Below are 25,459 nucleotides of genomic sequence, written 5' to 3' on the forward strand. Positions count from 1 at the left end.
AAACCAGTGCAACAAGGAGAAAAAAAATATCCACATGTAAAAATATCCAGCTATGTGGAAACAGCACCTTAATATGCGAAATAAAAAAAGCAAGTTTACTTATCCGCTCTTTACATAAACAGTGTATTCCCAAGCTTAGGCCTGGGAGTCCCCTGAGGGTTACAATTCGAGAGTTTGAGAGATAAAATTGGTTGAGGGTTAGAGTGAGGGTACTCATGCATTTATATAAAGTATGGGTATGTCATAAATACATGTGGTTTGCATGTTACACAAATTGCACGCACACGCACACACACCTACGTACATAATAGGGCTAGGCGGTTTTGGAAAAAATGAACATCACGGTTTTCTTAATGAAAATTGACATCACGGTTTTCTGCACGGTTTTTTGATAAGCGGCGATTTCCCCCCAAATCTTAATCTTTCGGACGAAAAAAACTGAAATTAAATTTAAAAATGAGATACAATCATGAATTTAAATTAATCTCCATTTCTATTTTATCACTTTTTCATTTCAATAATATTTTTATAATTTATAGTTTATATTTCCCTACCCAAGACTTTAAGTTCCCTTTCAAGTAAAAAGGGTTAATAAATTATTATAAGCAGCTGTTTTTGGCTTTTTTTTTCCAAGACAGCCCAAAACGGCATATTTCTTGTTCTACACCTGGCAACACTAATTGCTTAGTTCTCGTTGTACACCTGGCAACACTGATCACTAGGACCGCATGTTGCGCTTGCGCAGCGCATGACTAGCGAGTAAACACAGTGGGACAGAAACGGAACAGACTGAAGAGACACGAAAACAAACGGATTTACTTGACATTGTGTGAATATTTTCTTTGAATTAAAGGCCAAATCTAACGTAGAATGTATTTTGTCAGGTAGTTTGTGTCATATGGCGATGTATTTCGCTCCTATTTTGCTCCCAAATCATTTCAAACAGCAATGTAGCAATGTATCTTGTCTGCCCATTGCATTTTGCAAGCTAGGCTAAATTAGCCTCAATGGCAAAACTCATAACCATCCTTAACAGCAGTCATGCACACACAGTTGGGATGGTAATTAAATACAGTTAAGACTCTGAGAACTGTTGTAGCCTATTAGAATAGCCTTTTATTTAACTTTGTGAGATAGCCTATTAGAATAGCCTTTTATTTAACTTTGTGAGATCAAATGTAAGCTAAGTTAATTGAAATGTTCATCATGATTCATCCATGCCATGTGGGTTCTTCATTAGGCTATGCTTCACTCTCACCAGCTTGTTTAGTGCGATTAACCAATTATTTGTATTGCTTCAATCAACATCTTAAATTGTGTTGACATTTCCTAGTAGAAAAGCAACAGTGGACTTATATAGCAGAGTTGAAATGAAGTGTGACACGAAGTATGAAGTTCACGCACATAGCCTAGTATGAACAACAACAACAACAACAACAACAAAACGTCTCTCATCAAAAAGAGAACCTTGTGTAGGTGAAACCGAGATCACGTTTTTTTAATGGTATACCGCCCAGCTCTAGTACATACAATGTCATTGTTGATACTAAGTAATGCACTTTTATTTTGATATGAAACAATTCATGCTTCTCTGTCAATCACTGATTTTTATTCACTCACCCCCTTATCGACTCACTTCCACATCTCAATTGATAACTCAATCACTGATTCATTCACATGCTTCTCACTGACTCATGAAAGTTGCTAAGATAGAAAGTTAGAAAGTTGGTAAGATAGACTACAGAAACTCTCTCTCTCTCTCTCTCTCTCTCTCTCTCTCTCTCTCTCTCTCTCTCTCTCTCTGTGTGGTGGGGGCATGTGTGTGTGAGAGAGAGAGAGAGAGAGAGAGAGAGAGAGAGAGAGAGAGAGAGAGAGAGAGAGAGAGAGAGAGAAAAACACACACACAAAGCTTCTTAGCTCCTTCGTTCCTGGATGTCAACTGCAAATTATGATCAGGGCCCTGGATGTCGGCTTCCATGGCGATAGTTACTGCAGCGATAAAATAATAGAATAATAATTACAACCCTTCTCAGCCCTTGCTTTTATGATGCCTCAGGAGGTAGTCAGAGAGATCATTAGCCATGAATAGAGATCAGGCAGGTAATGATCTGCAGAGAGTGAGGGGAGGGATTCAAGATGGTTGCAGTTGAGGAGGTAGTATTGAGGGTGGTGGCGGTGGCAGTGGTCTTGATGATGCAGTTAGAGGTGAACTTTGGTATCTTGATTATCGACTTTCATTTGGTGACTGCTCGCATAAGATGTGCGCTACTGCCATCTACAGTGCCAAGGGAACTCCATTTATCCTCATCCTAATGCCTCCAAAGGTCTCCTAACCACAGGTCTCCAAAAAAGGGCCTTCACAAAACATCACATGAATCCAGGAAATGCGCAGACTTGAATCATCTAAAGCTGGGCTTACACTGTGCGACTTTTGCCCCGATTTTGCCCCGATTTGGCACTCGCACGACTTTTTGAGAGTCGGGCCGATTTCTTGCTCAATCGCAGGTCAATCATGAGTCTCGCATCGTGCAGTGTACATTGGGTAACGACAAGCAATTTCGCCTCACGATCGTGCAATCGCAGGGTCGCAAGAAAATCAAAACAGTTTGAAAGTCTGGTCATGGCCCGTGTGTAAATCGCAGAGTTAAAGCAGTGCTACGACCCGATTCGACACTTCACATGCACAAATTAATAGGGCTGTGCGATTCGCTGTTGAGCGCGACCTCATCTCCACCTCAGGTGCGCATGTTCCCTCCTCTGCAGACCGGGGAAACATGCCTGTCGCGTCGTAGGCCTACGGTGGAAGCATTTCGCTCGCATCCGACTGTCGGCTCGTGTAGTATGAGGACGTGAGTCGTCAGCTGTGAACTTTTAAACTGTGAAATTCCATCGTGCAGTGTGAGAAGAAGCTTAAGACCCACGAGTGAAAATATCGCACCGTGTATGCCCGGCTTTACTCTTACTCTACACTCTTTGGTGGTGGTGTGGGAGGTTGAATGTGGTGGTGTTCGAGGTGGGAGTAGAATAAAGAATACTCAATATTGTAGACCAAGATAAGTAGGGCTGTAACAATACTGTATCAAACCGAGGAATCGTGATACACGGAGTCACGATACTGTATCGCGATACAAGGAGGCAGTATCGTGATACAACCTTTCAAAGTTTTGATACCCATCAGGCCTGAAAACAACACGATAGGAAGTGATACTGATAGTGATTATTTGAAGCTTGGAAGCACTATTATATTTCAACTTTTGAAAATTATTAGGGGATTCTTGTAACCTATTCTACCAATTAATTGTCAGTTTTTATTCATAATTTAAAAAATTATAATGTTGGCAAATGTCAAATCGTGGTGTGTATCGAACCGCAGGTCATAAATTGCGATACGAACCGAATCGTGAGATGAGTGTATCGTTACAGCCCTAAAGATAAGTCATATGCAAACGCCACCAATGCAAAGTAGTGTGCTCCAGTCCAGTATCATAAGGGGGTGATCCTCTCCTTCTTTTTCTGTGACGTTTAGTGCTGGCTTGTGATGTGCGCTACCGCCGTATACAGCCATAAAGGATCTCTATTCATTCTCAACCTCCGCTGGTCGTACACCCTACGTTGCATGGATCCTAAACAAAGTTCCCATTTGAATTGTCTCTATCTGATCAATTGTATCTGGTTTCAGAGTTCTGTTGGTAGACCAGACACCTCCTACTTGTCCTCTTGACCCCTGAACCCAGAGAGGTCCCATGAGTAGTGGATCTTTAGTGTCTGCTGTCTTGACGCTTGGTAAAACTTTACTTGACGTGTTACTGCATAACACATTCATAACAGCGGTTATAACGTCTACACGAAGCATTCATGATTATTTCATAACACATTCATACCAAACCTTTCATGAACGTACCGTACAGAACAGTGCTTGACAGTAACTTTTTCGCTTACCAGCCATTTTGGCTAGTGGTTTTCCTGACTCACTAGCCATTGGGCCTTTTCACTAGCCATAATTTTCTTAACCGCTTTAATGAATTATATAATAGGCTGTAATAATGTAATGTAGGCTTATAACACAACATAATATAATATAATATAATATAATATAATATAATATAATATAATATAATATAATATAATATAATATAATATAATATAATATAGGGCCTAATAATTAGAATTGTTAGACCTATTAACTGGCCCATGCATGCATGCTATGGAAAGAAAAGATTTACTGATTTGAGGAATGGCATAGCCTATTGACTATGCAGAAACACCAAGCACAGTGTTGTGGAAGGGCACAAATGTAAGCTACACGAGAGCAAAATATTTTCGTCTTTGATCTGAAGGGCACTTTCTTCATATCACATAGGCCTAGGCTATCTGTGGAGGTCGCCGTCCAAATTGATGCGCAAAGTAGATAGCGCAAAGTCATTGCCAAGTTCGCCTGCCCTCGGTCATGGATGTGGAATAACACCTCTTCTGGAATATTTGCTTATAAAAGTATCCACTAGAAAGCACTCATGAAGGCGGTAACTACAGAAGGGGCTACGACTTCCTTTCATTCCGTTTAATATTGAGTTGTTTAAAATACAAACAGAGGGGCACCTGCGAAGGGACATGGGACATGCTTTTGTGCAGTCTGGAAGGCTACTACTGCGCGTTGTTTAAGCCGTTTGACAGCGGGAAGAACAGCACAAGAAACGTGGAGGAATATTAAGGTATGAAGACATACAGGCAAATCAGAAAATAATTTAAACTGAACATTATTAATGCTGCATGTGTCCTTGTCTTATCACTGCACTAATTAGTCTCGAGACTTTCACAAGACGTGTTTTCCTCTATTTGCATACCCATATTTGATTTGTAATGTAAGATTTGCATACCGGTAGGCTGGTTTTGTGATATTTTGCTAATTAGCATGTTATATAGGCTACCAGTTCCAGGCAGGGCAGCCAACTATGGGTCTAGCTAGCTACCGGTTGGTTGCAAATAGCACTAGTCTAGAATATCACAAAACCAGCCTACCGGTATGCAAATCTTACATTATAAATCAAATATGGGTCTTCTACACCTTGACGCTGTTGAAATCATTGACCCAGATGCAATGCAGAAAGGCGCGGTGGATCCAAAGGGGTATGGTCGTCGTTTGCGGTTGTTGACTTTCATTTTGACAAGTTGCGGTATGGTTTGGTATGAATGTGTTGTGTCATGAATGCTTCGTGTAGACGTTATAACAGCTGTTATGAATGTGTTATGCAGTAACACGTCAAGTAAAGTGTTACCTGACGCTTTTACTTCAGTCGTCTCTGGTAGTCGTAATGATGGTGGTCTTGGTGGTCATGGTAATCGTGATGAATGCTGTGGTCTTGGAGGAGGAATACTGTTGATGATGATGGTCTTTGAGTCAGATGTATGGGTGGTGATCATGACATTAATAATAGTGGTGGGGAAAAGTATTAAAAAGATCGTGTTAATTAACACCCTGTCTCACCACCTTTCTTTTATGAGTCATCAGGAGGTGGCCAGAGTACTTACGAAGAGAAAGAAATGAGGTGGAGGTAGTGGTATTGAAAAAAGGTTGTGTTGAACTGTTCACGTCTTTGGAGATGTGAGATTGTATGACGTGATAACAAAACATATACAGTTATTATTACTAGTAGTTGTGGTGGTCCTGGAGGCTAAGGTCAGGGTAATTGAGGTGGCTTTGGTTGTGATGTTGATCAGCTAAACTTGGTAATTAGGGCGTAAATGTGTGTAAAGCACAGCCATGCTTCACCGATTGAGTCTGCGAGATGACACACACAAGTGGCTCAATTACTGCAGATTTGAGTGCAACAATGCATGTGTGTGCGTGTGTGTGTGTGTGTGTGTGCGCACGCGTGTGCATGCATGTGTGCATGCCTTCAATGACCTTGAAGCTAATGCCACCCCTGAGACCCTGCTATTTCTGCCTGCGTAGCGCACTGTTACAGCTAAAGAGCTCACTGCCCGGGACACAGGGGAAGCCATCTCCATCTCTTCAGCCCCCCCAGCTCCACATGAATCAGATGCTAGCCATCATCTGGGCTGGGAGCAACATAACTACACGTAAGTCAAGAAATGAATAAATATCTTGGTAAATATGCGACTTTAAACAAGCACCTGAAAGTGCAGTAGGGTGCCGCATCAGCATTAGGAGAGGTGAGTGTGCTGGGTTTTGAATCCCTCAGAGCAACTGGAAGCAAGCTGAATTTAGGCAGAGTGTGTGTGTGTGTGGATCGAAATGACTGGAGAGCACTTGTTCGTGGCCTATGCCCAAAGTTGGGCAGTAGGCGTAAGTAAGTAAGTAAGTGTGTGTGTGTGTGTGTGTGTGTGTGTGTGTGTGTGTGTGTTTGTATGTCTCCTTGTGTGTACATGTCAGTGCCTCTGTGTATGCGCAAATGTGTGTATGACTGACTCTCTCTCTTTTCTTATAGGCCCTACTATCATTCATTTTTGTAGATAAAGAGCAACTCTCTCTCTCTCTCGTCATTGTAGTTGTGTTTATGTGATTCACGAGAAAAGTGTGGCCACTCATCGAGCCATGTGCTTTCCTTTCCTTCTGTAGGCACACTACCATTACTGTTCAGTCTGCGTTTCTAATTGCATCTCCACAATCAGAGACGGCGAAGGAGCCCCATGACAAATGAGAAGGAACACTTCAAGACAAGTCATCTGCACAAAACACATTGTTATTTATTTCCTCAGAAAGCAGCACACATATTGAAAGAAAAAAAGAGAAGAAAAGAAAGGGAGAAAAAAACACTTGAAGAAAGTATAAGTGTCTTCAAACAGCTCGGCTGTTTAATCCGCAGCTTTGAAGTGCTGTGGGGGCTGCAGGTAGGTAGCTTCTTAAGTCCAGAGAGAGAGTTTGTTGAAATGTTTTGAATGCTTCAGTTTGGAGATGTAGTGATGCTTCTTAGAGGGACCGCTGGGAGGGTTGAAAGCAGCAGGGTATTGATGTGACAGGGCCAGACAGAGAATGACAGCAATTATCCTTTCAACAAGCTCCCACACACTCACATGCACGGATGGTCGGACACATATACAGACTTATATGCAATTGTACATAAACAAACATATGTGTGTGGAAACACAGAGGCTACACAAATGCATCTTATTTGTATAGCATATGCACAAACTGACACAGAGACATACTGTATACACAGACACACACAGACACACACACACGCACGCACACAGACACACACACACACACACCCTACTGAATCTATAAACTGATTAAAAGAGAGAAAAGAGAACTTCCAAAAATGCCCCTCTAACATGGGAAGTCCTTTGTCTCCCTCTCTCTTCATCTCAGATGTCTCATCTCCCCATTTGTCTAGTGCCTATTGAGAGGCATTGAGGAGATCCGCAGGGAAAAAGGAGCTCAACACCCCCAGAGTAGGTTTGCACTCGCCCCCTCTCCTGAGCCCACCATCTGGGCTCCTTCTGCCTACAGACTTCCACATCAGACTCACTCTTTGAACAACACAAAAACAAGTGCTATTTTTTCAAAATTTTAAACTCAACACCGTAGACAAAATCACATACAGTACCTTTCTGGATTAATGTAACAAAAGTTCATACGTATATACAGTGTGTGTGTGTGTGTGTGTGTGTGTGTGTGTGTGTGTGTGTGTGTGTGTGTGTGTGTGTGTGTGTGTGTGTGTGTGTGTTTGCTTTTGTGTTTTTGTGTTTATTTCTCTTTTTCAAAATGTAAGACTCTAAACTAAGTATGTATGATGTTACATCTGTCATTAAAGGAGTTAACTTCTTTCTGCTCTCCAAAGACGATTAGTGGACTGACTTTATATTTAGAAAATAATAATAGCGCTGTGAGTCAGATGTCTGCATATTGATAATAGTGTCTGAATCGCTGTGGAATAATTAAAACAAATTACATCAGGGATTAATTATATCAATTTGGCCACCTTCTCCACAATTTATTTAATTTCTATTTTCACAGTGCATAATCGGTGCACTCTGGCTTGACTGAAGAGAGCTGAGTTTGCAAGACACACTGGTGAGAGAAAATGTTGACAAATAATTGTGTTATTATAATTCTGTGAATTTAACGTCTGCAGGTTATTTTCTCAACCTCCTAAACATTGAGTTAAATGCTTGATTCATGTAAAGATTTAAAGCAATAAACACTTCTTTTGACATGTGACTAAATCTCTTGATCCTTGTTATTAGGAAAGTACTGGAATACATGGAAAAATAAGGTGCTGGTTTCAGTATGACAGCTTTGAAGGCATTTTCTTTGTTTTTTATGTTCACATTGTTATAGCCCTTTGCCTTTATACGACAGTTCGGTTAGATAGCCTGTTGTTTCACAAAGGGGGCAAAAAATAAAATACTTGTTTGTTTTTTCTAATTAACATTATATCCTTTGAAAGTGGCAGAAGACACATGGATGTTCTTTTCCTCAAGAACCAAAGACTGGAATACAGGTAGGAAGGGGAAATAAAACAAACAATAAAACAAAGCTGAGAGAACGAATCAGAGGTGGAGAAACCTGCTGACTTCTAGGTGCAGCTTTCCTTTACACAGGGAGTGAGGATAACAAAGGAGTAGGATTACATAACTCTGTGTGCGTGTGTGCGTGCGTGCACATCTTTCCCTCTGTCTCTCGTTTTTCTCCCTGGCTATGTCCCAATGTAATTTTTTGTGTAAGTCAGCTCTTTTCATGTGTAGCCTACTGGCCTAAATAACTATGTTCTGTTTACAGTGTTGCTCGGTAGCAGCCAGTCACTCTCCACATGCCAGCATGCCATGAGGTCATCCTCAGTCGGCAATCCATCATGCTCAAATGATGAGATGTAGCTTGGCATCTTCATTGATCAGGAAACTTTAACTCATTGGCTGCCTTAGCCGTCGAATGACGTCATTTCGAATAGTGACGCCCCCTGCCTTCGACGTCGTTCGCCGATAATTGCGTTTTTTTACAGCCACGCCTTGAGGACGGTCTGACCTATGTTGTGTATTAATTTCACGCCTCTAGTCATGTTCTAACTGTTCCTGTAGGTGGCAGAAGTGTCCTTAGGAACAGTCAGGGCAGGGCATTAGCTCACCTCAAGAGGAAATGTCAAGATAAAAACATCCCGTTTTACTATTATAATCTCAAAAGTAGCATAGCAAAATCATTTTTGAAAGTAAAGCACCTGTGACAGTAGTCTACTTTCTTGCCCTCTGATTTTAACACAGGTATTCTACTGATTTTAGTGTCAGAGCCTGACAAAAAAAAAAAAACTTCCTCTCATGACCAAAATACACCCTCCTGTTGCCATCTAGCTAGTAGGCATTGTAACTACCTTGCCCAAAATACACCATGTTCAACCAGAGATGATCTGTGTGGCAACTGTTTCATTTTGGACACTGTGATCAGCCTACACAACATCAGGATGATGCGTACAAAAAATCATCTAACAGGAAAATGCACCGGACTAGTGGTCACCTCAGTTGGGAATGTTTGGCTATTGTTTGCTACGCTAGCTAGCTAGCACGAAATCGCTAACAACTTACAACTAAGCCTAAATAAAGGAGCCTTGGTAAGTCAACTATTTTTACTCATTCTACAGTTGCAGTTATGGATCTGTATAGTATGATCAGCTTACTGTATCACCAAAAAGACAGGGGGGTTGCAGATTCTTGGAACAGAGTAGGCTAGCCTTTGTGTCTGGTCAGATACATTCAGCTCACATTAGAAAGCATCCACTTAGCCTCAGACCAGCTAGCCTTCCCCACTCCAATCGGCTTGTGAAATGTTGGATATGTGATCAGTACTTTATCAAAAGAAAATTCATTGAACAATATATGACAAGATCACTATAGCAGAAACATGATGACAGTAATCATCAATCTGCAAATTGTCCGCTTGCCAAAGAAGCAGCAGTAAGCTAAGTTGTGCTGCCTGCCTCCCAGTTCACATGGTACAGGAGGAAACAAATCAGCTGTGATTTGTTCCCCAACGAGAGGACTACAGGCTAAACAGAGGGACTATGAGACAGTATTTCTGTGAGTTTAGTATTTCACATGAGTTACATGCACCTGCTGTCAGGATCCATTGTGCGCGCCAGCAACAAACCAAAACACTCTTGTTTTCAAGCCCACCCTGTTATATTTCAGTACATTATTAGGTTGAAAAGACCATACAAACGATCTTTTGTTCTGGCTACAGATGACAGGAGACTCTGTAATAGCATCTGATAGGTTTGGAGTTGTTAGGACGGTGTCATTATGAGCAAAAACACTTGCAATTATAGGTAAACTTCAAATGGCGTTTTCTCAGCTTTTTGGCTAGAAAGCAGCATTTTGGCGAATTCCACTTATTTTCAACAGATGATTATGAAAGAACGGAAAGGGGTAGAGAGACACCGTTTTTTTCTGATGACAGATGAGCGTCTAATCTGTGTTTTGATAGGTATGGTGTTGACATAGACACAGAACTCAATTTTCTGTGAGCCTCCAAAAAACACCCAAAATGCTGAAAAATCTCTGGCACTCTGGGTTACTCTTTTATGAAAATGGCTGGCAGCCAATGAGTTAACTGTAAGGTGGCTTTCACTCTGAGGGGCTGTTTATACGAGAACGATTCCGAAGGAAGACGACAGAATATTTAATCAAAAGTGTCTTTTGTTTACACTGTGACCCCGTCATCGGGGCTTCAAGACGCAACAATCTGAAGACTCCTTCCAAAGTGTAGAATTTTGAGGATGACCCGGGGTGCGTCTTCGTCTAAACGGCTAAACTGTCAAATTAGAGTGTATGCGCTTGCTCGCGGACGTACCAGGGTTCCATCACACCACATCACAGCGTTCTGTAATGTGTCTAATCGAATATCACATACTCTTACGTCTTCATATAAACAAACATTTTCGCCTGAGCATCCTCGTCTAAACACAAATGAAAAAAATAAGACAAGGCGCCACTTTTGCGTCTTCTCTTTTCATAATCACCGTTTCCTCTTTAAATTATCTTTCTCTATGCCCGTGTAGAAGGGCGCACCTGCATACAGCGCGTCTGATTGATTGACTGACAGCAGTGGCCGGGCAAGGCTTTACCTGGTAAGGCTACTGCTTCCTTGGATGGCATCTTCCGCTGTGGCCAGACCGCATTGTTGACGTGGGCACACTGCGTTCATTGGCGACCTTGCAGTTCGAGTTCGATTGGCCCTTTGTCGTTGCCCGAATTGCGCTGGTAATCCCCGCCTAGTTGAGCTATAGGCCAGGGGAAGTCGTGGATCTCCACACACATCTATTGAACTTTTATAGTTATTCCCGATTTCTAATGTGAGTAGTATTTGTACTTTCCTTAGCCTGGAATTACGCGTGGGAAAGTGGAGGCTCCGCGGCAGTTGTGTGTGAGAACCCAGTGGGCAAAGGTGGGTATTGTGGCCGCGCGCACCTCATTTAACTTGTTAACTTCCTTTCGGGTTGGTAACTGAAGCCTTTCTGTTCGTAGTGCGCACCAGCCGTCTCCAGGACGAGGACGCAATGTGGGATGCCCGTATACGTTACTCCAACTGCTGTTTTGTTTGAGCTCGCTGAGCTCTCTGGCTGCATCACCCGCCTTCATTCATCCGCAACGTGCTTATTGGGCTGTGTGCGCATCAGTCCTCATTCTAGGGAAAGGGGCTCTGGTGGCTGCGTCCACGTCTCCATACCATGTAGCCTAGTGTATGCAGTGATTTATATAACTCTCCTTTTGAGTTTTGCATGCTTATGTTGCAGTGGTTTTGCTTTTCTTTCCTTTATTTTATTTATGTATTTGTGTGCTTTGTTTGCTGTCATTTGAGTTACATTTTCTCTGTTGCTGATCCGTGGTTCCACCTCATCCTATTAACCTCCTGTGACTGGACTGTGTTACTTCAGTGCATGGGTTGCAAAATGTATGTTTAACCCTCTGAGGTCTAAAGCCTTTCAGAGGCTTTTAGGCTGCTTGCACCACCCTGACATTTTCAAGTATTTCCAACTAACAGTAAGCATCTATGCAAAAGTGGAATATATGGTTCTATTCTGAAAAGCCTGACAAGAAATAATCTGAAAGAAAATTGGATGTCATACAAACATGTTTTATTTAAATTGAGTATAAACACAACTGTACAAAAAAACAGGTTTCAGAGGTCTTCAAAAGGTGCAAGAAAACACACAATAAATATATCTAGCCAAGACTTTTGAAGTTTGAATCTTGTAAACAAATGTGTTGGCTGCATAAAAGTAAAAAGGGCATTTAGAAATGTTTTGTTGTTTTCATACAAAATGCAAAAAAGAAAGACTATGCCACTGCCACTGCCTGTCTCATTTGAATACTAATGAGATAGGTGTGAAAAACCTCTAATGGCCCACACCCCCCTGTCAATCTCCATGTGCTCTGATAGCACACCCAACTGTCACTCTCTTTGTCCTGTGGCAGGACACTGTGTTTTGCCTAGCTGAAAGGGGCGTGTTGTCACCTCTGAATAGCCACTCAAGCACCGGTACTTTACATGTGAATAGCTATAGGTGTGGCTGCTACAGGCAGAGAGTACAGAATATGCGAAGATTTCTTTTCACTTTAAATTGGGCCAGCTATATAATTTATTTAATATATATATATTTGAAATCTGGAAGGTCTGAGGTTTCTAATGGTGTGACTTATATGTTTCAATGACAAAAACTCACATAGTTATTTGTTTTTGGAGACATGTCAAATTGCCCTCTGAAGGGCATTCAGTCCTCTGTGTGTTAATCGTTTTTTGTTTTTATTTAATGAAACCAAATTTGCACAATGAAAAGAAAAATAAAACAAATATATGTGGTACGAACCTGTTTTGCCTTGAGTAAATTAATTCCTGGTGATAACTGTCTCTACCACCATGTGGCGTAGTCGCTACTTTTCCACTTTGCTACACCCGGGTCAAAATGACTCAAACATCTACTATGTAACAAAAACACGAACACCATACATGGGTTAATTACTGTTACACCTCACCCTCTATATAAAGAGAGGCACGAGAGGCAGCCAGGATTTTGACACCATCTCAGCAGATGGTTGTCTTCTACTGTAGGCATGCTAATTCATGGCATGAAGATGATACATGCTCACATGTTAATTAGCCATAAGCTAATTTACCCGCTCAACACTATATGAATATACTATATGCATACACTTCATCAAGAAGAAAGCCCAAGAGGGAGAAGCGAGGAAATATTAACACAGCAACAGCACGAACTATTTAACAATTCCAGGAGGAAAACCCTCACATTATGGCAGCAGACATTTTAAAGGTCTTTTGAAGCACGTGCTGAAGATACAAAGTTGGGCTTTTGCTCTTAGAATGCATTGCAATGAATGCAATAGTTTTGCTCTGTGTCTGATTAGGGTCCCTTTGATCACTTCAGTTAACCCCCTGTCCATCCCTGAGCATTCATACCATTCAATCTGTATTCCTGTACAGCTTAAAAGCTCAGCAGAACTGAACAGAACCTTCAGATCAAAAATCTTACACTGCAGTGGGTGAGGTAAGAATGCCATTCGGCCATGTGTGTGAGCGGGAATTTAGTCTTATACAGTATTGCAGAGTTCAGTTTTATCTGACTTCAGAGATTTTAAAGTTAGAAAACTCAAGGTAACCTCTTCAAAGTTTGTAAGAAAAAAAGACCAATCTTTTTGAGTGACAGAGCACGTGGTAGATGTAGTAGTTCAGTGAGTTATTAGCTGAGGCCTATCACATCATGGTAATTCTTTAAAAGAAAGAAGGGACACTGATGCGTCAGCATTCAATGCAGCGAAACAGGTTACGTATGTTATTCTAACCATAAAAACCATAGACAGGTGCTGACTGGAGAGAAGCATTGAGCACATTAAACCTTTAATTGTGTGGGTTTTTGAACATTCTATAAAAAATGTGTTCTATAACAATACAATTCAACAAATTCCAAATTGTATTGTATGGCACCCAGAATTCTATAGAACTTTCACTGCCTGGACATTCCCGTCACACCGGTGTGACGATACACTCTTAAAGGTTATATTGGGCTGTACTGGCAGATATTGGGCTAGTATTCTCACGGTATATGCCGTGTGAATACCAGGTTTTATCACCATTCTTTTGGAGCCTACAGTATGCGTCACCAGTAATCACTATGATAATCTGGTAGCACCTGTAATGCGAGTTGAAAGGTTTTAGACCAGTAGCTCTTACGTCCTTGGTGATGAACATTTTTGAACAAATTCTTAAAGCGGAAATTATGTCCTTGGTCACTGGTAAACTGGATCCATTACAGTTTGCTTATCAAACTGGTAGAAGTGTGGATGACGCAAAACTCTTTATTTTAGATACAGTATATAAACACTTGCCTGGGTGCCATGTTAGACTTTTATTTGCAGATTTTTCTTCTGCTTTCAACAAAATGCAGCCACATATCCTGATCGAGAGATTAGCAAATGATCTCCAGGTACCGAATCAACTATTGCTGCTACTTTTAATTTTTTTTAACAGATAGAATACAGCGAGTTTTTGTAAATGGTCAGCTATCACAACCCATTTCCTCAAATATGGGCTCGCTGCAAGGTTGTGTTCTCTCTCCTTTACTTTTTATTTTGTACACAGACAGCTGCAGGACTTTCCAACAAGGAAGTCACTTAGTCAAGTTTTCAGATGACACTGCACTGCTATCTCTATTTCAAGGCCCACATTCCAGTCATGGGCTAGCATTGACATCATTTGTGAAGTGGTGCGATGATAATTTTTTAGATTTAAATGTAGCCAAGACAAAAGAGCTCATAATTGATTTTAGGAAGGCAAAGGCAGAACCAATAGCAAGTGTCAAACATGGGGGAGATGTGGAAATCATTGATTCCTAAAAGTACTAAGGTACGATATTTGACAGTGAACTCAAGTTCCATGTAAACACTGAGACAATTGTCAAAAAGGGACAACAGAGAATTAATTTGCTGAGGAATCTTAACTCCTTCAGTGTCTCTAAAACCATGTTATGTAGGCCTAACTTTTATCAGTCTTTTATTGAGAGTCTCTTAACTTTCTCTTTTTATGCTGGTTCAATAGCCTTTCAGTCAAAGACAAGAACAGTCTCAGCAGTATTGTTAACACGTCATCAAAGATTACTGGAACACAGCTAAATAGTCTAAGTGCTCTGTTTAACAAACAGGCAGTCCAAAAGGCTTAAAGTATCATTAGTCAGCCTGACCATGTTTTAGGTGGTGAATTTTCATTAATGCCCTCTGGGAGGCGCTATTATTCTGTCAGGACAAAAACAAAACGTTACTCTGGATCTTTCATCCCTACAACCATTAGATTATTAAACAAGGTTGTAGGGATAGAGTTCACTACTGAACATTTAATTTACTGATGACTGCTCATCACTGACAGGACAGGGTGTTTGAATGTATGTGTTAAAATGTGTATGTCTTTTGTTTTCTTATTTATTTATTGCTTTGACTGATGGAGACTGGGACAGCAAACTGAATTGCTCTTCTGATGGGACTAATAAAGTTATCTGAATCTGAATCTGAATGCAACAGGGAAGGTAGCAGGTAGGAACTAGAGGTGGCAGGTTGGATGATAATTAAATACATAGTTTGGTTTTTAAAAAAGGAAGTTGGTGAACAGGTGAAACAATTCAAATAATGTTCAACTTTCGAGAGAGTGAGAGAGAGGAAAGAACATTGAATATTGTCTATAAATAGATGCCAGCACACTTCTGCAAACTGACAGAAAAGAAAACGGATGAAATTACATGACAATACAATTCCAAGAGTGCAGATAGAATGTAGAAAGTAGGCCTATATGTAGCCAGAGAAATCCTTTTTAATAATAGCACAGGGACAAGGTAGGCCTACTCTTACAGTACTATTGTCTTTATAAAAATGTATGCATGTAGACCTTGTATGCATTGGTGTCCTCCAATGCTGTTCACTATATGTCACCTTATCAATGACCATTATAACTACAAATTGACAGTATGCTGACGTAATGTGTGATGAGGACCTTTTTTCTTTTAGTGAAAAAGTGAAAGACATCTAGCGTTATGGCTGCAGCAATGACGTATAATATACTGCGAGAGGCCTCAGGCTCGTTTCACTAATGTAATATATAAGCAGTGCTTTTTGTCACTCGTGGCACACATCATCGCCTTGTTAATAGGGAAAGGGAACATCAGAAGTGGCATGTCATTTCCCAGGGCAGTCGTTGCTGACTGAATCAAAACTGAACAATCCCTAATGTCCAAAAAATACCAAAACAGCCTGACAAGTGTACAGTGAAAGTTTAAAAAAAAATGATTTAATCTGTAAAATTTAATAGAATAGGCCTACTGGTCCCTTGTCTCTCCCCCTCTTTCTCTCTTTTACTCTCTCTCTTTCTCTCGTTACTCTCTCTCTCTCTCGTCCCACCTATCACTGCTCTTCTCTTTCTCACTATTTTTACTTCTCTCTTCAGCCTGCTGCCCTTCCTTATATTTCAGAATGTTTTTAGTACCCTAACACATGGTTGAGTTTGGGCAAAATGAAAGAAACTTGGGCAAGAGTTTTTGTCATAAAAATGTTTGTGCATGTGAGTATGTGTGTGTGTGCAGGAAGTGACTCATGTCAGAAAAAGGCAGATAGAGAGAGAGAGAGAGAGAGAGAGAGAGAGAGAGAGAGAGAGAGAGAGAGAGAGAGAGAGAGAGAGACACACACACACACACACACAGACGAAGAAGAATAAAAAGTGACAGCGGCCTGTGGTGCACTATGGGAAAGTGATGTGGAGCAGCAGTTGCCACTGGCAACACCCTGAGTATGGGGTTGACGACAGGGTACCACCCACTGTGGCGAACAGATTGTTGCAGTGTGTGTGTGTGTGTGTGTGTGTGTGTGTGTGTGTGTGTGTGTGTGTGTGTGTGTGTGTGTGTGTGTGTGTGTGTGTGTGTGTGTGTGTGTGTGTGTGTGTGTGTGTGGTTACGTGTGGTTACATGTGGTTAGGCAGGGGCATACTACCAGAATGCCAACACTTTCTGAGAGTGAGATAAACCCTCCAGAAGAGAAACAACAGAGTAAGACACACCCTCAACAGGGTGTCTGGCTCTGCATCATGTGTAAAAGTAGTAGCGTACGTGTGTGTTCATATCTGTATGTGTGTGTTTCCTTGTCCAGGTCCTGTTTATGTGCCAAGACTGTTTATGTGGCAACAAAATAAATAAAGAAAGAAACACAAATAAGTGTTAGTGTGTGTGTGTGTGTCTGTGTGTGTGTGTCTGTGTCTGTGTCTGTGTCTGTGTCTGTGTCTGTGTCTGTGTCTGTGCGTCTGTGTGCGTCTGTGTCGGTGTGTGGTGGCTTGTTCTTTCTGTCCTTGATCTTGCAGAGTTTTTGAGTGGGCAGGTAGGAGGTTCAGGTGTTACTGGGTCTGTTGCTTTTATTACAACAAGTCTCTGAGTTAAATACTGCTACACCCCAACTTCTAAAACTACTGGAACAGGTAATAAAGCCCTCTTATATGTTCTTTCTCTCCACATCTAAACCAGTTTGCAAACAGTTATTTCAAAAAGGCAGAAGTAAAACTGCATATACATTATACACACAATTCTAAAACTTGCACCACTACCCATGCAGGCTTTCCACCTTTTGTTTCCCCATGCAAAAGTAGATGTGAACACGTAGAACTTAGACCCTACAACGGATTAATTTTATTACTTTATGTGAATCATCTGGCCTCAAATTATCATCAGAGAGAAAAAAGCAATACAATGAAGCACTCAGTGAACTTAAAATTCTGTTGCCTGTCATCTCGTCTTTGCCACCCAGGCATCTGCTCAGATGACAGACAGGAAAGAGCCATAAAGTATCTACATGTCATGGTGGTCAACAGATTGATGGGAACAAGGCGTTTCATTTCAACATGTCATGTTGGTGGCTCGGAAACATTTTTAAGCGTTTCTGATATGGCATGTGCCATGAAGCGTCGTTTCAATGAAATGCTTTCAGGCTCATAGTGCTTTTGAGTGAGGAGAGAGAGAGAGAGAGAGAGCGAGAGAGAGAGAGAGAGAGAGAGAGAGAGAGAGAGAGAGAGAGCGAGAGAGAGAGAGAGAGAGAGAAATGAAGGTCTTGGACAAAGGCATAGAAAAGCGCGCGCACACACACACACATGTACACACACACACACCCACACACCCACACACACACACACACACAGAGACACAGAGACACACACACACAATGGTATGGGGTGAAAAGCAGGCTTAAATGTTTCTCTGTGGGTGCCTTCTGGATCAGTTAGGTCTGACAATAGCACCTATCCAAACACCAACACTCCCATCCTTTTTCTCTCAGCCTCCCTGTCCTCTTTCACCCTTTCTTTTCCCTTCCTCCTTTCACTCTTCTCTCTCATTCATCCTTTCTTCTCCCTTCCCCTTTGCTCTCCTCTACCTCCTTCTACCTTCCACAACAGGGGGAGTCAACCTAAAGGCCAGACACATCATTTTCTGACACCTGATGTCTCTCTCGCATGAAGAAAGAGGAAGAAAGGACGATGCCAAAGGAATTAGACATTAGAGAGAGAGAGAGAGAAACAGAGACAGAGACAGACAGAGATAAATTTGTTGTGTGCCCAGAATAGGATTTTTATTGAGGTGTGGGAGGTTGCTTTTGAAAACGGTGACCTGCGTTAGGATCCCAGTCTGACTCTGTAACATTTCTCTTTGTCACGTCTGTCTGGATTTTAAGAGGCTTGCTGACCGGCTTGACACGGCACCAGCGCGGGTCCAAAGAGCTGGAAGACTGAAAAGAAGAAGAATGAAGAAGAGTGGACAGCAGCACAGCTTATATCCATCTCAGGACAATAGAGAGAAGAGAGTGGGGTCAGACATTGGAAGATCATTGGACCCCCTCATGCTACTGAAAAGGAAGGCAGATTTGTCACTGGAATTCCATTACTTTTGTAGCATGATGCGGTAGACTATCCAATTGATTTGACCTGAAAAGACATGTTGCCTGTTGTTCTCCCACTCAGTTGTTCTATGCCACCCATCAATTTATGTAAGGGTTAACGTTCGGCGAGAAGGTCGCTACCGTGGAATAGCAGCACGACAGAGAGAATCTTTAGACCCCGACGCGGAGCGGAGGGGTCTTGTTCTCTCTGAAGTGCTGCTATTCCACAAAGCGACCGACTCGCCGAAAGTTAACCCGCTTATTATATGGATATACTTAAATGATTCACACATGGCGGGGACATTTCTTTAGGCCTATTTAATGTTAAGATTGTTGCTGCGCAAAACAAAACAGTTCCGTTGTGAAACACCGCTAGGCAACAGCTAGCCAGGACAACAGGTGTTGTCTATCACAGCAGCTGATTAGAGTCTTGTTGAAAAGTCGCTTTAGCAGTGAAAAGTCTTGTTGCCATTGACAGCGGTCTGTTATAGACCAACCCGTCCGTTATCGAAAAATAACAGACGTGCGAACGTTGGGGAGCCCCGTTGAAATGAATGGAGCATTCGACCGATGACGTCACAACCATATAATAAACCAGTCTAATATAGGCCTATACACATGGAAAGTGTGAAGGAATGCTCCTCATGAATATCAGTGTACCAGACAGATGATGGCAGCTCATATACGTGTACCAGGCAACACTGTTCTGGCCCACACACATACACTAAGACACAACTTGCATAAACTTAAACTCCATTTCTCTCAAGCGTGTGCACACACACAACATATGTCACAGAGATCCAATCTGATCTCATAAAGTCTCATCAGAGTCATTTGGGAATGTCAGCCTCAACGCCCAGAGTAGAAGACTCACACTCTCACTCTCACTCTCACTCTCTCTCTCTCTCTCTCTGTCTGTTGTGCACGTGTGTGCGCGTGCATACATGTTTGTGTACTTGCGCATGTGTGTGTGTTTGTGTGTGTGTGTGCGAGAGAGAGAGAGAGAGAGAGAGAGGGCTGGAAGCCTCAGATGGCTAGTGCACTGAGCTTGGCCCCAGACAGATGGTGACATTCAATCCCCTCTGCACCGCCTCCACAAAATGGGCAGGGAGCATTTGGGAGCCAAAGAGGCCCCACTTGTGTGGGTGACACCCGTCAAACAAGATGCCTGGAAGACATGCTTCTCACCAATGTAATGGAGAGAGGGAGGGAGGGACAGTGAAAGAGGAGAGAGGATGAGGGGCATGAAGGAGAGACTGAGAGAAAATGAGATTTACAGAAAGTGAGACAAGTGTGATTGAAGGATGGTGTGACAGTCTGTGAGAGGAGGGGGGGGGGGGGGGGGTGAAGAGTGCCATATCATATTCCTAGCAGATGCTTTCATTGATATTGTTGGCTGGCTTCAATAGAGAAATTGACAGATCAATTTCTATGACTTGGTTCCATGACATTTTCAACTGTATATTTTGTGCAGTGATTAAAACAGTAACGTAATTCTGTTTCAAAACAACTTCACAGAAAACATATTTCAAACTAATTAGCCATCATATCACCCGAGATTAGACATTGCCATGATAGCAGTCCAAGTATCAAGTTAGACCTCAGCACAGCTATTTTACTGTAATTATTATATGTTATTTTATCCACAATGTGCGTCTGTTTTCTTTTTATTTACATATTGCTCTTGAACCATTTGGCTTCATGAATTAATCTGTCCATGAACATGCTTGTTTGTTCGAAGATGATGAGATATGAAAGAATGTGTGAAGGAGAAAGAGAGTGAGAGGGAGGGAGAGAGGGTGATACATATGAAAAAGAAAGAAATGCCTGGATACTCCGAAGGAATGGCTCTTTCACTTCTGTTTGATCGCATCTCAAAGGTCCAAGCCAACGCTGAAGGTGCAACCTGACCTATGACACTGCACTTCACAGCTGAAAGCAAAAGAGACAGAAACAAAACTGAGGGGTAAAAAATCAGATGAGAGAAAGAGCAGTGAGAGCATCACACATAATAAGGAGGCTTAGAAACACCGAAAAATGGTTCACAACACAGACATCAAAACAACAACTGCAGACCTCATGGACATCTATAATTTAAGTGTGTGTGTGTGTGTGTGTGTGTGTGCGTGCGTGTGTGTGTGTGTGCGTGCATGCGGCGTGTGTCCGTGCGTGCGTGCGTGTGTGCGTGCTATGTTAAAATATTCAGAAATATTGATACAGAAATGATGTGTGAACACCACGAGCATATGCATGTGTACGTGCGTGTGTCTGTGTAATTGGGCGAGACAGTGCTGCAAACTAAACCCGTCGTGTAATGCTGACTTGTCACTGGACTGTGTCCAAAGTGACCTCCGCCATCTGTGGCGACTTGTCTGTTGTCCAAGGGCGTAGGTTTCGTGTGAGCTTTGGTAGGGACAACTTCACCCCCCACCCAATTTCATAGATTTCATAGACATTAATATATTTTTAAAATTCGCTCAAATAGGCTGTGCGCGTTACCAAAATCATGACTAAGTCTTGAGAAGAGGGTTTCTTAAGCCAGGTGGCACATAGACCAGGGCTCATCTCCTTTTTTCCAAAATAAACAGTGCTATAGACCTAAGTGGTAGGCTAGATGTAAAATAGCCTACATATAGGCTACATCTAGCCTATCAAACATTTAAACAAGACTGCTTCAACGATTCAGCATTTCTATTGGGCCTGGACATAGCAGTAAGAGAGAGAGAGAGAGAGAGAGAGAGAGAGAGAGAGAGAGAGAGAGAGAGAGAGAGAGAGAGAGAGAGAGAGAGAGAGAGAGAGAGAGAGAATCTCTCACTGACTTAAAAAAGGGCGGCGGCTCCTTTTAGAAGCGGCTCTTTTTATCCTGGGAGAAGCTGCGCATGAGAGAACGTTTCCCTACCCACAAAATATCTACAGTTGACTGTTATTCTCAGAAGAATGCCTGAGGAGTCACAACTCGAAATGTATTCCTTTTGCTAAACTTTTTACCTCACGCGGCAAGCGCTACTTGTTTGTCGTCATGAGCAAGCATTATCAACCGCATTTAGCGTTTGCCCGTCTTCAAAATAGCATTCTTCTGGTGTTGCGCTTGCGATGGCGAAATAACTTACCGCCCTTTTCTTTTTGTCGTCTCTGAAGCTTATAACGCTGATGTTGAAACACCCATGCAGCTTAAGTTGGGGATTTCAGCACCACTAGCACATTGACCACTGCTTCCACCTGAAACTACCTGGCCGTCTAATGACCCTTCAGTCTGTTACACCCATTGAGAGTAACAATGGTTACACCCAATAGCGACGTGGGTTGCCATATCTCCGAATAAACCGCGGAATCTCTCATATCATAAAGAATACAGCCAGTTCAATATATATATATATATATATTTAAATTAATGCTACCACTTTGTAGTAGCCTATATTGAAATATTAAACTAATCAATGTAGATTTTCGATACATTAAAATAATATGGCTAAAATTGGTAGGGACAATTTTATATCCCTTAAATATTGGTAGGGACATGTCACAAGCGTCCCCCCCTAAACCTACGCCCATGCTGTTGTCTGCCCTGCACATCACACCCACGTCGGACCACACGTGTGCCCCACCTGCTTTCCATTTTTAAACACCTTTGTCTTGAAGCAGGCTCCGACACAAAGTGTTCACCATGAAGGTGTGCCTGTCAGTGCTCCCTGGGCGTCATTGGTCATTCACTATACATCAACCCCTCACAAATGGAGGAGATGTATTCATCTGTATAGGGGTCAAATGTATATATGGTCAAGTGTGAATTGGGATGACACCACTGTGACAATCAACAAATAGAGACTCAAGTGGAAACTGAGTGCATCCCAATATGTGACCTTGCCTCCTCCACTTGTGCTTGTCTCCTCGTCCCGCCTCCTGGCCCCTCCTCCGTGGAGAAAACGATAAAGTTTCCCAGCTGTCAGCCTTGCCACAACAACTTTTGAGGGACTGTTTTTCATTCACCATCCCAATTGCAATTGAGGTTTTGCAAGATATTGAAATATAATGCTGTTGTCAGTGATGTCATCATGACGAGAAGCAAGTGGAGGAGGCAAGTGGAGGAGGCAAGGTCGCATATTAAAACGCACCCACAGTCAGGGCCGCTGACAGCTTTTGCTGGGTCCAGGACAAAGTCATCTGAAAGGGCCCCCCATCCTAAAAAATGTAATGGATACCCAATTTTGGGTCCTCTATCTACCTGGGCCCGGGACAAATTACCCCTTTGCCCCCTCCCCCTGTCAGCTTCTCTGGACACAGTAACTACAGAACAGAATAATTAGGCTGTACAGTGCGACGCAATAGACAGCAAAAGTAAAAAAAATGGCCAAGCTACCACATGAATGAATCCACACCACAATATTTGCACAGTATGATATTGTAAGAACACAACACAAGATGTACAAAAGCCATGTGCACCGCTGAGGGCCCACTACACCTAATGCAGTATGTGGACTGATGTGCCAGAAGGAAGTGTGCATACTGTTGTTAGGTCTGAATTGGGATGCGGCCCGTGTGCCTATCGACCTTCCCTTCGTGATTTATGAGGCAAGAGTCTCCTGCTGCTTTTAGTGTCAGATTGCAGGAGCCACAACGTGATGTGTGTCGTTCATTTACACAGCGTTGCCACTTATTCGCACACCTCCTCGATGACTAATAAGAAAAGGCTTTATACAGCCTTTATCTTCCCCCCCTTTTCACTCTCTCTCTCTCTCTCTCTCCCTCTCTCTGGGTTCTCTCTAGCAGTCTCTATTAGCAGGATAAATAATTAGCTAATTTACGACATCCTCCCAACCCCCACATGATCAAATTAAATGTGTCCACCCACCTACTTACCATCTCAGCATATACAGTAGGCTACCTAAGCAGATCACAGCTGCCTTATTTCCACCGTTTCCTGATTTTTTTTCTCTCCCTACGCCATGACACTTGTATAAATGTGCCTACTGTACAGGCTGGTGTTTCTTTCTTTTTTTTTTTTAAGATATTTTTATGGGCTTTTTTTGTGCCTTTATTTCGGATAGGACAGTGAAGGTGTGACAGGAAGTGAGTGTGGAGAGAGATGGGCTAGGGTTGGGAAATGACCCCGTCCGGACTCGAACCGGGGTCCCCATGGGCATGCAAGCCCAAGTGTGGGGGGTTTAGCGCGCTGCGCCACAGCACCCCCTCTGGTGTTTCTTTCTGAATGCAGATTGCACAGTACTGTGTACCTGTGTATCTGTGTGTATGTGTGTACGTGTGCACGTTTGCCTGTGCCTTTGTATCAGCGTCTATGTCAGTCAGTGTGGTGAACCCTAAAACAATCCATGTACGTCCTCCCCTGATCCTGACCTGGAACCGTTTTCTATTGGCGTCGGCTGGCATGCCGTCTGTGACACCCTGACAGGCAGGCAAGCGGGCCTGACAAACCAGGATTAGGAGGCCCAGTGTCTGTGGCGAGCATGATGAAATCTCTCCAACATTGCAGCAGTGTTGAGTGTCTGCAGTAGCAGCAGCAGTGTGCCATTGCCATTGCATCAGATCACAGTATTAACATTAGCCAGCTGTCTCATTGTGCTAGTGCAGGAGCCGGCGGTGTTGTGTTGTATTGCATGTATATTTTATAGCAGCAGCAGTAGCAGCAGCAGCAGAGACTGTATGGTAATTCGGGCTGGGCCTCCCCTTAAATCGACTCCTGTTGCGAACTTAGCCATGCTAATGAAGCAGGAGGACCCGGGCCTGCCTCGGGGCCAGGAATGGGTAAGGAGCTGTGGAGGATTTGCTGCCCAGTGAAGTGATACTCGAGTCGGGCCACAGAGAGTGGGCCTGGGCCTTTGGAAAGCTAGGCGAGACTCAGAACGAAAGAGTGCACTTAATAATTGTTCTGTGTGTGTGTGTGTGTGTGTGTGTGTGTGTGTGTGTGTGTGTGTGTGTGTGTGTGTGTGTGTGTGTCCACACTCTCACACTGCTACAAGTCCACCAATGTTTGCCACCTCTCCACAGATCCTTGGCAAAGAAAAGGAAAAAGTGGTCTGGGAGAGATAGTGCTGGCACAAAGGCATTGTGCACTAAAAAGGCAAATTGAGAATGGGTCAAGGAAAAGAAATGGGCTGGTAGGAAAAGGCAGAAGAGAAGAGAGAAGGGGATAATGTAATACTACTACTACTACTACTAATAATAATAATGATATTAATTAATTCCTTATCTGTTAGGCAACAAGCTTCACAGCACTTGCAAACTAATGCCGAGCTTGCGCTGTGTGATTGTTGGCCCTATTTTGCCATGAATTGACAGTCGCACCACTATTTGGGAATCACAAAAAGGCACAAATTACCAGGGCAGTACGATTCGCTCTTGAGCATACCCGCGCCTCCACCTCAGTTTGCCTTCTGCGTTTTTGTCAACTGCGGTTCCGGAAAACAAGCCTGTCGTGTCGTACAGTGTGAGGATTCTGGTCATATCTGACCTTCAGGTCGTATAGTGTGAGGACGTTAGTCGTGAGATGTGAACTTTTAAACCCTATGCGATTCCCTCGCACCGT

General features: G+C 42.6%; 1 long non-coding RNA gene across 1 annotated transcript; it reads left to right on the forward strand.

The window, feature by feature from the left end:
* Positions 1-6,727: 6,727 nt before the first annotated feature.
* LOC134455096 (uncharacterized) lies at positions 6,728-8,056 on the forward strand. The gene is made up of 3 exons (XR_010036018.1): positions 6,728-6,849; positions 7,331-7,413; positions 7,979-8,056. It is a non-coding gene; the product is annotated as an uncharacterized LOC134455096 (long non-coding RNA).
* Positions 8,057-25,459: the final 17,403 nt, after the last annotated feature.

The sequence above is a fragment of the Engraulis encrasicolus genome, chromosome 9, assembly GCF_034702125.1.
Source record: "Engraulis encrasicolus isolate BLACKSEA-1 chromosome 9, IST_EnEncr_1.0, whole genome shotgun sequence".
In the NCBI taxonomy this organism is placed as follows: domain Eukaryota; kingdom Metazoa; phylum Chordata; class Actinopteri; order Clupeiformes; family Engraulidae; genus Engraulis; species Engraulis encrasicolus.